The sequence below is a fragment of the Alligator mississippiensis genome, chromosome 3, assembly GCF_030867095.1.
Source record: "Alligator mississippiensis isolate rAllMis1 chromosome 3, rAllMis1, whole genome shotgun sequence".
Taxonomy (NCBI): domain Eukaryota; kingdom Metazoa; phylum Chordata; order Crocodylia; family Alligatoridae; genus Alligator; species Alligator mississippiensis.
In genome coordinates, this window is record NC_081826.1 from 244,773,892 (window position 1) to 244,786,442 (window position 12,551).

Consider the following 12,551-nt stretch of genomic DNA (forward strand, 5'->3'; position numbering starts at 1 on the left):
CAAGCATTTCAAAATTTTTACACATCACTAAACACCACCCATGTACATTAAGGTTAAGTACAGACAGTCAAAAAGCCTGAGGCTGAATCGATTTAATCTTTGCAGGTTAGTCTAAACTGCATAGATTAAACCAATTAGCAAGTGAACAGAAATTCACTTTTTATTTTGGAAATGCAGCCACATGCCTGCAGTGGCTTAGGCCAGAAGCTGGGGGGTGCTAGAGCACACTTCCCTGCTTGGCTGGAGCAGACAGCTTGGACTATGGCTAGCCTGTCTACTCTGCAAAGGAGGGTTTGCAGGGGAGGTACAAAGCATCCTGGGATTCTGGAGGACTGTGAGTTAACTTGAATTTAGAGGGGATCTGGCACAGAAGTTCAATAAACCATTTTAACCTAAATCAGTTAAGTCTGACACTACATACATCCAGGTTTATCTTAAGCCAGTTTTGACCATTTTGAAAGTGGTTTATGTGCACTGAATTTCTGTTGTGTTACAGATTATAACTGGTTTCCAATGACTTATGCCTGTTTATGTGTAATTTCAGTCCCTAACCTAACTGAAAACACATTTTTATAATCACTATTAATTCTGGATGACTAGAAAGTTTGTGTAGTAAAATTATGTCTATGCTTAGTATATTTGGTTTGTATGCCACAATGCCATATTTGCTAATTTTCTACATTCAGACAGAGTTCATGTAAAAAATGTGTCTATGTCAGGTGCTTGGATTGATTTTTTTAACAGTCCAACACCTTGGCATTTTAGTCATTTAATATCTACTAGAATTTTTGTACCTAGACACAGTGGTGATGGGCACTCAAGAGAGAGAGATTCCATTTAGAGACAATATAGACCTGTTTTGAGGTCTTTTTGTTCTTTTCTGTTTGAATAATCAGCCAGCAATAGTTTTACAGAATTTGGAACAAAGTGATGATATTGTAACTTAATGATATAAAATGACTCCTCCCCAGAAATTGAACAAGAAAGACTACACTTTCCTTACATTATCATACATTAGTAACAATCCCAAATAATTGTAATGTATGAAAATTGAGTTCCTTGACTAGAATAACCATCTATTCAGCAAACAAGAGTAGCAGATAAATGCTTCATTGTCACTGGTATTCATGGAAGAGGGACTGCAAGAAATTTTAGAGGGTGAATAAAAATATATCAATATGGAAAAAATTAATGTGGTGTTATAGTTGAAAACTTAACATGCACATTTGAATGTCTGTTTATGAGAGTGTCATCAACTTCATGTTATCTATTTAATAGAGAAAATTAAATGCATGTTTATGTTAATATGATGGCATAGTTCTGAATTTAAACTCAAGAGCTGTAAAATGTAAAGTTAAGCTTCCCACATCAAGATGGGATGATGCCCATATCTTGACCTATTTTTTGAGGGCCTAATATGCCAACTGGCTCTACCGGCATAAAACCTATGTAAAAGACCAGAGTAACAGCCTCTATCCCCCACCCCTTCTATCTAAACATTTGATAGTCATGTTAAATGTATGCGTTGATATATTCCTGTAACGTATCCAAGTTAAAATTGATGTGGAAACATTACTTTTAATTTCCTAAGAAGTGCGTTGTGTCTTTAACTTCTGTTACATTAATATAGGTTTTGCACCACGTGTAAAACAAAAGAGGAACCAACATACTAAGGAGTGACCTGCTGTACATACTATATTATGGACTCAAATACAATTTTCCATACTTTGGAGTGATGCACCACAGATTCCCAAGCTATTTTCAAGAACATGGATATTGTCAATATTATGTCCTGAGAGGGGAATGAGGCCTATCAAAATGGCTGTTAACCTTTATATTGCACTCCTATTAATCTCCTATCTTTTGGTACTTAGAGGCCTCAATTCCTGTTCATTTAAAAGGAAAAAGAGGAGCGCTCAGTACCTGCAAAGTCAAAGGCAGGCTAGAGTGGCTGGATGCAAATTTGTGGTGGACGCTGGGATGCTGAGTACTGGAACCTGCAGTACAAGTCCATGAATAAGGAAATCATGATACCTTGAAGTCTTAACTTCAGTAGCATGTGAGGTTTGAGAAAGGGAAGATTTATGATCCACTGCAGAAATACTTTGTGTGTTGTGAAGGGAAAATCTGCCTCTGAAGATGCTGAAGTCCTTGAGTTTCAGTAGTAAACTGAATCCCCAGGTCAACTTCTTCTGGTGGTCTGCAGCAGGAAAAGAAAGTTTCCATCCCTCATGTATAAACAGATCTCCTCTAATCAAAGTCCATTTACTTGGGCATTGAAAAGGTTTTGGCCAAATGGGGCTAATCTTTCATTGATGCATACATGCAAATTTAACTGTAGTGTGTCTGAATGCACCTAGACCAGATTTAGACCAGAAAATGTATTAATATAGGCAGAAATTAATAGAAATTGACTTTTAAAATTGTTTCTATGGATGGCATTTATGATGGCTTAGTTACTGTATTAAATTTTAGATTTTTAAAAATACTTCATATTTTGATAACCAATTTTGGAGGGGCATATTTTATACTTACTATGCATATATATTTAAATATGTTAAATACCTGGACACTTTATTGCTTTTTCTCATTTCTTATTGGCTGAATCAGCCTCATGGCCCAATTAATACATTCTATTAAATGAAAATTGATGTCATCATAAGGTGATAAGGCGTGATGGTTCATGGTTTTGTTTAATTAAGCAACAGACTCCAACCAACTTACTTGCAGCTGATGTGGGAGCATAGAAAAGCTTAAATACTGATGAAATGTTAAAACAAAAGCTTAACTTCAGATCCTTGATTCCTATATATTTACTGTAAATTATTTAAAATTTAAGTTTGAATGCAAGAGATTGACACAGTTTAGGATTTCTCTTTGAAATATCCTCTGTATAAAATCTAGAACTTTCTCAAAATGCATTTTAATATTAGAAGCAAACATAGGACTATTACACTCACAAGACAATGAAAATGTTGATCTTAATTACAAGCAATGCAGGTAATTAGTAAAGGTGAAAACACAATAGATCAATATGGTTTAACATCAGTTAGTTTAAAGTCATATTTCTGATTTTAACTACTATCATTTGGAAGAAAGATATTTAAGAATTACTGAAGGAGGTGTGTATGTGTGTGTTAGAGAGAGAGACAGAAAGAGTAAGAAGGAGAAAAAGGGAGAATATGATAGAGAGAAAAGTAAGAGTCTTATAACATCCTGAGCCATCAGATTATATTTTAACAGAGCTCTTTAAGGTAGAGGATAGACAAAATCTGCAAAGCAATGGATGGTACTTGAATTACTAGATTCTCTTACAAGCAAAAGAATGATGTTAGACTTTCTTACAGGCAACATGGATCTGCAAAGAAATGGATAATCATTAGTATAAAACTAGCATATAACATTTTCGCTTGAAAAGTCAAATCAAATGAAAATACAATTAGCAATAGATTTCAGCCAGTTAATTATTCATCTTGAGCAGCATATAAAAATTTAAAGCTCTGTAACTGGCAAGCTATATTTATAAAATCTGTTCAAGATACAGTGCTATAAAGCTTAACTGTAATTTTCACACTGTGACCTGAAATTCTCTGATAAATTCCATTTCTTTGTTCTATATAGATTTTATCATTATCAAATGTATTGTTATTAACAAAATGAGTAAAAAAACAGCTATACAGCTTAGTATTTTTATTTTGATTTAAATATTTATTAACCTTCGTAGCTTTTTTAGTCATGGGGATGTACACTTACTGATGAGCATTATAATAAGCATTTATTAATGTTTTAGATTAATGCAATGTATAGTGTGAATTCACAGGATGATACTGATAGATTTGACACAGGGAAGGCAAACAAATGGAAAATATTAAATAGCAGCAAGGCAGCTATTAGGATAAAGAGAGTATAGATCAATCAAAAATGAATATGGACCTAAACATATGATTATAATATAATTGATTCGTTTTCTTTATATCACTTTCAAAAGCATCATTTTCCTATTATTCTGTGGTATTTTATCTTTTTTTCCCCCAGAATTTTCTTCAGCCAGACATTTTTCATACTAACATTGTAAACATCCTGGATTTTAAACAATAAAAACCCTGTTATATTTTCCCCTGTTGATAGTATGAACACATTCTTTTTAGGTATTTACTTTTACTTTAAAGCTATCAAACATCAAAACAAATTTTAGTTACCGGAAGGATGTTTCTTTTTCCCTGTGCAAGCCACAATCCTTAATTTCTACAGTTAAATAAATATACTTATGGTTACTAGGGAGGAGGCCTTTTACTGAATGTGTATTGTCCTCATAAATAACTATTAATAATAAACAGCAAAATCTTTGATACCAGATTAATAACATTAGTAGTGGTAACATGATATTCTAGACAATCATTTCATTCGTCAGAAAGCAACATTTTAACATTGTTTATTGAATTTAGCAATCAGTTATTATCAAACTGTAATGATACTTGTTTCAAAATGGATTGTTTTCATCCTCAAATTATTTCCCTCCCTTTAAACAGTGTCCTTGATTCAGAATCTGCCTATGGCAAGGAACAAATGTAATCACCTGTAGACATCTGGCAGGAAAAAGGGAAATTTAATCACCAGTAAAATATTTAAAGCAAACAAATTCTTCAGAGCCAGGCCCAACTTTGGTTCGTATAATAGGGAAGATATTTATACTATTAAATATACACATATTCAAGTTTTATTATTTCCTGCCACTGTCTGAAATTCAGTATGCTAAAAAAAAAATCTACTGACAGTTAATTAACACACAGTCTTATTATAGAGGTCTCCTCTAATGCAAGCAGATTCAAGTTATACTGAGGTGATTGTCATAAAGGGAATGTTTGCAGTGGGGTTCACAGATGGCTGACATGACAGCCATGCAACAAAAATAGCCTAAAATCAAATATGCCTTTAAAATATGGGCGAGGGGTTTTTTTTTTTTGCTTTTTTGGCTTCTAGCAGCTATCTTTACCAAATGTCTTAATTTGTCCTTTTCATGCAGTTCATTCAAAAACAGTCTTGTCATTATTGAGGGGGTCCTGAAGTCAGTGACAGTTGTGATAATTGCTCAGAATGGTTAAAAAAAATCTAGCGTACTAACTTTAATGTTGTTTGTGCAATACCCTGCTACAGTCTAAAAGATGAATTGCTAGTTCTACAGGGACAGCTACTGGCTATTTGTGATTGACAAAGCTGGTATAATTGTATGACTTTCTTGTATAATGGTTTAAACAAAAGTAAATAGTTAAAAAAAACCCCCACACACCAAAAAGAACTGGAAAGCTTAGCTGTGTTTAGTGCCCATTGATGAAAGCACTGTTCTCTGATCCATGCTGCTATTGTTGGTTTTAGTTTAGCTCCCTCTCAATCAATATCTAACAGGGCATGATTTAATAAGGTTTTATAATCTCCAAAAATGGGGGGGGAGGGCAGTTGTGGTATTGTCATTCATCAAAGGGGGCCTTTCAGGTTTCTTTGCTTTCACCTGCTGGGACCCATTTGGTCTCTTTCAAAGAGAATGCAATGACAAAATGAATGAGAAATGCTAGAATAAGAGTCCCTTATTCTACCCAATAGTATAATCAATGGGTACTTGTAATCCCTATTGTACTTCACAGAGGTAGTTGTAAGACAATTAAATCTCGCTTCTCAGGCAAATGATTTTGGTAGTTAACCTGAAACAGCCAACAATATTGTAGAGAATGAATGCATTTGAAGCAATGATGTAATGGGATACTGTTTAGCCAGAAAAGCCTGTGGTTTGGGGGTTTTTTTTGGTAGCATGGAACTACAGTACATGTGAACTATAATTACTGAAAAATACTATAAAAAGTAGGAAGGATTTTACACTCAATTCTCAAAGATGTAAGTAGAGTGAGTAATCTAGATATGTGGTCTTTTAAATGGACAATTTGTATTTTAAATGAACAATAAGAGGAACTTATATTTTTATCACAGTCTAAATTCTAAATGGTAGCTTAATAAACAGCAAACATTTACATAGTTAACATCAGCATGATTTGACAACCAATTTAGCTTTAATTTCATTTGCATCAGCTAAATTCAGTTTCTAGTCTTTTCCCCCCTTACTGAATTGCTTGCATGTCAAATGAGAGCTTGTACTATTTTGAGGAGACATGCGTTCATTTTGTTCTCTGCATTATTTGTCCACTGTCTGTTGCATGGACATTATTCCTTGAAAAACACTTACCTTTCTGAGTCAAGAAAGCTTTTTTTAAGTGTATTTGTACTCTTGGGTACTTTTTTACAGCATTACATATTTTAATAGAATTATGAACATGTCCTATAACCAAAGATATAATTACTTCACAAACAAAATGTTCAAAGTGTACTAAGAAATATATCTAAAATACAAGAGGAAAAAATTACTTCTGACACAATGGATATATCATATATTTTTGTATATTATCATACAACAAATGAGGGAAATGTTCTTCACTATTTCTGCTAGAAAATGTTGCTGATGTAAATAGGTGTTGATTTTAATAAGGCAAAACCAGTTGTACCAGCTAAAAATCTGGAAAGTTATTTTTATTTCTTTATTCTAACTTAATGTTAACTTACAAGGAAGCAGGGAGATGACTGACAAATTGCCCCTTCCTTCAATTTGTGTAAAACTTCATTTAGGCTAGGTACAGACATTCAAAAAGCCTGAGGTGGAATCAATCTAAGTTGCACGTTTTTCTGTAAGTGGCATAATTTAGAGCGGTAGTGAACACTGCACACTTTCAACCCTTGGATGGGTTCTGCCATTTTTAAACCAATCTATGTATGTTGAACTTCTTTTCTGTTACAGGTAGAGACTGGTTTCCAATTGCTTACATCAGTAAAAGTGTAATGTCTGTACCCGGCTTTAAGGAAAGATCTGTCATCCATACTTCTGCTGAATAATATTGTTTTTCTTACGTAGAGTCCCACTTATTTCATTGGTGGAATATCACCTATGTTTGCTTATAAATGTGGCTATGTCTATGTTTTTTTAAATGTCTTTTCTATTAAACTTTTCTGTAAAAATGTCTTACAAAAGTTACACCTTGCAGAAATGATGAAACCAAAGGGAATCTATCAAGGAAATTGAACCAAAGCTTATGGATTTCAGTAAAAAAATCCCTCTGGTTTCAATGTGCTTTGGATCTGATACAATCTGATCAGATTTTGTAATGCTTCAGCTAAAGGTTATTGTATATACATAAACTGTATACATTTCCATTCTTTTTTTCTAAAACCAATATTAATTCAGTTTATAAGATATAGGCCACATAATAGAAACATTTCAGATCAAGTAAGTTACTCTTTAAAACAATTCTTCTGCGAAACAGAAATGGATTGAGAATGTAAAAACAATGCTTTTGGGCACCCCCAAATATGTGTAAGCAATTGGATAACTAAATTAATGGACATTTGAAAAATAGTAAACTGTGTGTCTTATTTTGGGGAGAGATTAGTTTGGGAGACTGATTAGTTGGATCAACTATAATATTAAGACCTTTCAATACTACTGACTCAGTAGCAAATGTCTATGTTGCATGCTGAGGATTATATGAGGATATAGACAAAGACACTAATGGATCTGATGAGAAGGAAGATAGTGCCATACCTTTGGTGTTACTTTAAAGAATACCATGGTAATGTCCAATATTTATATCAGGTACAAACATATATTACAGTGCTGCTTACAATAATTTCAATAACCTGAGCACCATCCTGTGCAACCAAAGAGCAGTATACATGCAGGATTTGTGTATTTAGACCATAGATTTTCAATCAGGGTGCTGCAGCACCCTGGAGTTCTGTGAAATACTTTTATGGGTGTCATGGGGTACTGCGTAATATTAGCACTGTTAGGTGAACAAACACTTATACACAATTCACAAAATACACCCAGAAATTTCAAATAAGAATCCGTAGTGTCAAAAACGTTCTGGCCCGCTGTGGGCTTTCTGAGTTCTTGGCCACAGAAGAATTGCTCTACTATTTTTCTATAGTCAAGAAACTAGTAAAAGAGAAAAGCTGGCACCTTCCAAAGGGTGTCTTTTGTCTAAACGAGTATAGAATCACTCATTTAGACCACACCAATTTCTTTTGATACACATCAGATGTTGGCACCAACACAAAATGTTTCTTGATTGTAACATTAACATTCTTTCCCCCTACTTTTAAACACCCTACGTGTAAGCCTGGCCCCATCGCATTCTAAAGGAGTTTTGCCACTGGTTTTAATGGGGCTGTGATTTCATCTTCTATGTCAGGGCTGTCTAACTGGTGGCCCACAGCCTGCATGCAGCCTTCATGGAGTTAAGTTGCAGCCCTGGGTTCCTGTCCACCAACCACTCCCCTCATCATTCTGACTGCAACAGCATCTGGAGTTGGCAGGCTCCCCCTCCCTCCTCTTTCTTCCACTTTCTATATATAGCAGCACAGCACTGGGATCTGAGGGTGAACCCAGGGTCATGTGACATGTTGTACATCGGGGTTAGGGGTGCTTGCACAGGCACATGGTGCAGTGCTGGAGGGGTCTCCATGTGATGTACAGTCCAGAAGCCCATGCTTCCCTCTGGTGTGGTCTGCATAGTGTGCAGCCCCCACCTGTCAGCCCCACTAGTGCAGCCCATGGGGCATATGGCCACCAACTGCTTATAAGTTGGACAGCTCCATCTTAAGCCAAATGGGTAGCATGTACCTTGCAAGTAGACTAAGAGCACCAATAGCATCAGCTGCTTATTTGTGACACAAAACTGTTATCATGGATTGCCACACCTTTAGGCATAGTCAGATGTATTAGAGGACAGCTTCGCATGTATTTCATATTGCAGGTAGCAATAGAATGCTATCATTTAATGCTAGCCGTTGTTAATATTGCATAAAAATCATAGGATTTTCCATTCTAAATACAAGGAACACACACACACACACACACAGAAATTCAACTGCCACAGCTTGGCATTATTATTAGTATTAAATGTTTAAATGTTTGGCTCCAACTTCTAGTGAGTTCCTCAAAGAAGATTTCCTGTGGAATAACCTTCCAGGCTATTGTGAGCCAGGTTCGCAATAGCCTTACTTTGACCTCTGGCTTTCAGACAATGTCAGATACTTTAGCCTTCCATAAAAATGGTTGGCATATTTCTTCAGAGGTGAAGGTGACACTGAATGCTGTAGTTAGTGGAGTACTAGATTCATAACAGTTCATTTAGTGTAGAACTGGCTTTGGTTTTCTTGGGCTGACAGCCAGTGGCACTGCATATAAATAGTAAGTATCAATAATATAATAATAGATGGACCTCTGTCTGTAGGCAGACTGTAACATTCAGGATACAGATTCTACACTTGCTCTTGTGTTTCCAATACAGCAAGTATCCCAGTACACCAGTGTTTCCCCTCTTTTGTCAGAACTAGAGGGAGAACACAGTTGGCCTTTTGTTATAATTTTTATTATATTTATTTTAATATTTTTATTTATATTTATTACATTTTTACTTTCCTCTGCCTTTTCAAGGGATCTTATGAGCCTTTCCATCTCAAATGGATTACTCCTTGGTACCTGGGATATATTTGGATGTTCAAATTCTACATTTCTTGTGATTTCTGTAAGAGTTTTATTTGTATTTTAGAGGGAAAGCTGATACATGTGATGGTTGTAGGGCTGTTCAGCTCATCTGGCATGCTAGCACTGACATCACTGTACTTAGTTTAGTGTGTACTGGTCAGGATAACAATACTTACTGCAGAGATGGCAACATGATCATCTAACTCATGCTCCTTTTGAAAACCAAAGATGTTTCCTAACTTACGAAAGTAGCTATTGATGGCAGCAGGCTATATTTTTTCTTTGACAGTGACACTGAGCTTTGTTGCAGACTAATAGCCTCAGGCAGTTTGCTAGGTAGATGGGACTTCATAAACATGTGTGGAAAGCTGAAATCACAGGATTTTAAGGTAGCTTCATGTTGGTTTTCAGGGCATTGTTAGCTTGGTTGCTGAGAGGGGTTGCTGTGATGTTTTGAAATGAAATAAGTGCAAGTACCCACTGTGCCTAGAAGGAAGTTCAAAACCATTAATTATGTACGTTGATTTTTCCTTTCTTCTTTATTTTGTATGTACAGATTTGAGATGCATCACTTCCCAAAGCCTGTGATGTTTCTGTGAAATTGAATTTATGCTTAATAGGCCCAATGTTTTTTTCTGATATAATCTCATGGACTTCAACAGAGTCACACCAACAGGAATGTGACCCGTAACATCTAAGCAATGAGAACTTTGGAAACTAAATTTTGTCTTACTTTCTGTACTTTGTATTACTTTGTTATTACCACATTTTTAGATTTAATCCAATGAAAATAAAATCATTCCTCATTTTTCCTAAAGAGCAAAGATTCTGTTTGTTTCCTTCCTAATAAAGCATCAGCACTTTTAGTACATTAGCTATAATTGCAGCGCACTCCTTTTTGCGTGGGATTTCTTTTTGTTAAAGACTTTGCTAAATCGTTGTATTCAGTGATAAGTATATGTCCTTCAACAGGAAAAACCTCTGTGAGAGGGCAAGTTGAGGGACTGATACCATAGTGGAATTTCATAAGGTCTCTTTGCAATTACAAAAAAAAAAGGAACCTAAATAAGATCAAAACTCAGAAGAACACACCAAAAATGAAAGGAAAAAAAATATTAAGCCACTTCGTATATCCCCAATTGCATGTGGCATATGTGTGTTAGAGAAGGAGGTTGTGGGTATGACAGCGATTTTTCAAATAATCAAACTTTATTTTTAACAGTATTCTAGAAAGCAAAATATCACCTCATACAATAGAAAGCCCCTGCAAATCTAATTATAACTATTTGCAGATTCTACAGAAAAGGTCTTTTATTTCCCTTTTCCAACCTTACCATCAGTCACCAGATTAACTAGTCTCCCCTATCTGTATTTCTCGCCACCATCTTCACAGAACAGTGGGGCTTCCCAAGAGGGCTATAAATTACTGTTGTTCTCTCACCTACAAACAGAGTTAAATGTGACACTAATGTCTCCAAATTATAATACAAAAGTTATACAAATAAAATTATTTCAACAACCTTTTAACTACATTTCAGTTCAATATGAAAAGCCCTAATGAGCTTTTTATCATTTTAAAATTTGTGCTTCTTGACATTGCAGGTATGATTTTGTGCATGTTGTAATCAGAGATGGCGGCTGGCACTGCTACAAATTCTTGAACCAACCGTTCCGCTGAGCAAGTAGCTTCTGAGCAAAGGCCAGCTCCCTAGATGTACAGGCCTAACCCATATGGTCCTGTGGATATGCTTGCACAGCCCTGCTATTCACTGAAGTCTGCTGTGGTGCAGCAGGTTCCACAGTAAATTTTGTGGCTCCTGTGTGTGCTGACACTGAAGGGGATTAAGATAAACTCTCTTGAGGCTAGCTCAGATGAACAGACTGCACTGTCCAGTTTCTTAGCAGCGTGCAGCTGCTGTGCTGGCAATAAAATACCTGCCTTACACACAATTAGATGGGTGCCCCCATATTAGGAGGTACCTGTATTTTTGCGTGGAATATAACTCCAGACACAGGAACAAATCTAACTGTAGCCACCTGCTTTTTTAGAGATCACGTATCATTGGCTTTTTCCTGCCAGTCCAGAGCTGCAGTTATTTATATTAATATAGCAGCTATACAGGGATATACCATTCAGCATCTCTTTTGGCCTCTCTGGGTAAACCTACACGGCGCTGTATGATGATGTTGTTATGGCACCATGGTTTAGTACTTCCTTTTGGAAGTACTAAAGCATGGTGCAGTATGGGTGGGTTACTGCACCATGCATGTGGCGCAGGGTTAGATTTCACCACTACATCACTGTAGCGGCATGCTATAACCAGGGAGCATGTCATTACGGTGATGTAGCTGTCGATCATGTGTATACCTGCATGTCACTGTAGCACACCGCGCTGCACGCCATACGTAGTGTGTTGCTATGTCACCATAGGGTGATGTGCAGACGTGTCCAGTGTATCATAAGTCCTTTTGGCCTCTCAGTATCATAAGTCCATTAACTGCTTAAAATGTTGTTGCATTTAGGAGTGACCCTTAAAGATTCAGAAGCAGCTTTTAGGTTTGTGCTTTTGGCCATATTACTTTAAAGAAGTCAATGAAACCACATAAGTGTTCTCCCAGGGTTTTTTGGACAATCCTATTGAATTTAGAATTCAGAATTTAATAGGAAATGATAGCCTCAATAGAAAATTATAAAGGCCTATGCAAAACACATACATCTGGGCCAGATTCCCATCATTTCTCCATTGCAATAAGGAGAACTGGGATGAATTACACCAACTGAGGACTTGGCTTATATATATTTTAGCTTAATTTAAAAGACATTTTAAAGTATTTTTATAGAATTTTAAACTTTAATTATTCCTATCAGACTTTTCATAATGGTCACCTAATTCATTGGCATTATTCAGGGTACTTAAGAATATGGAACTAAAAGGGAATAGAGTAAATACTAATATTTAAC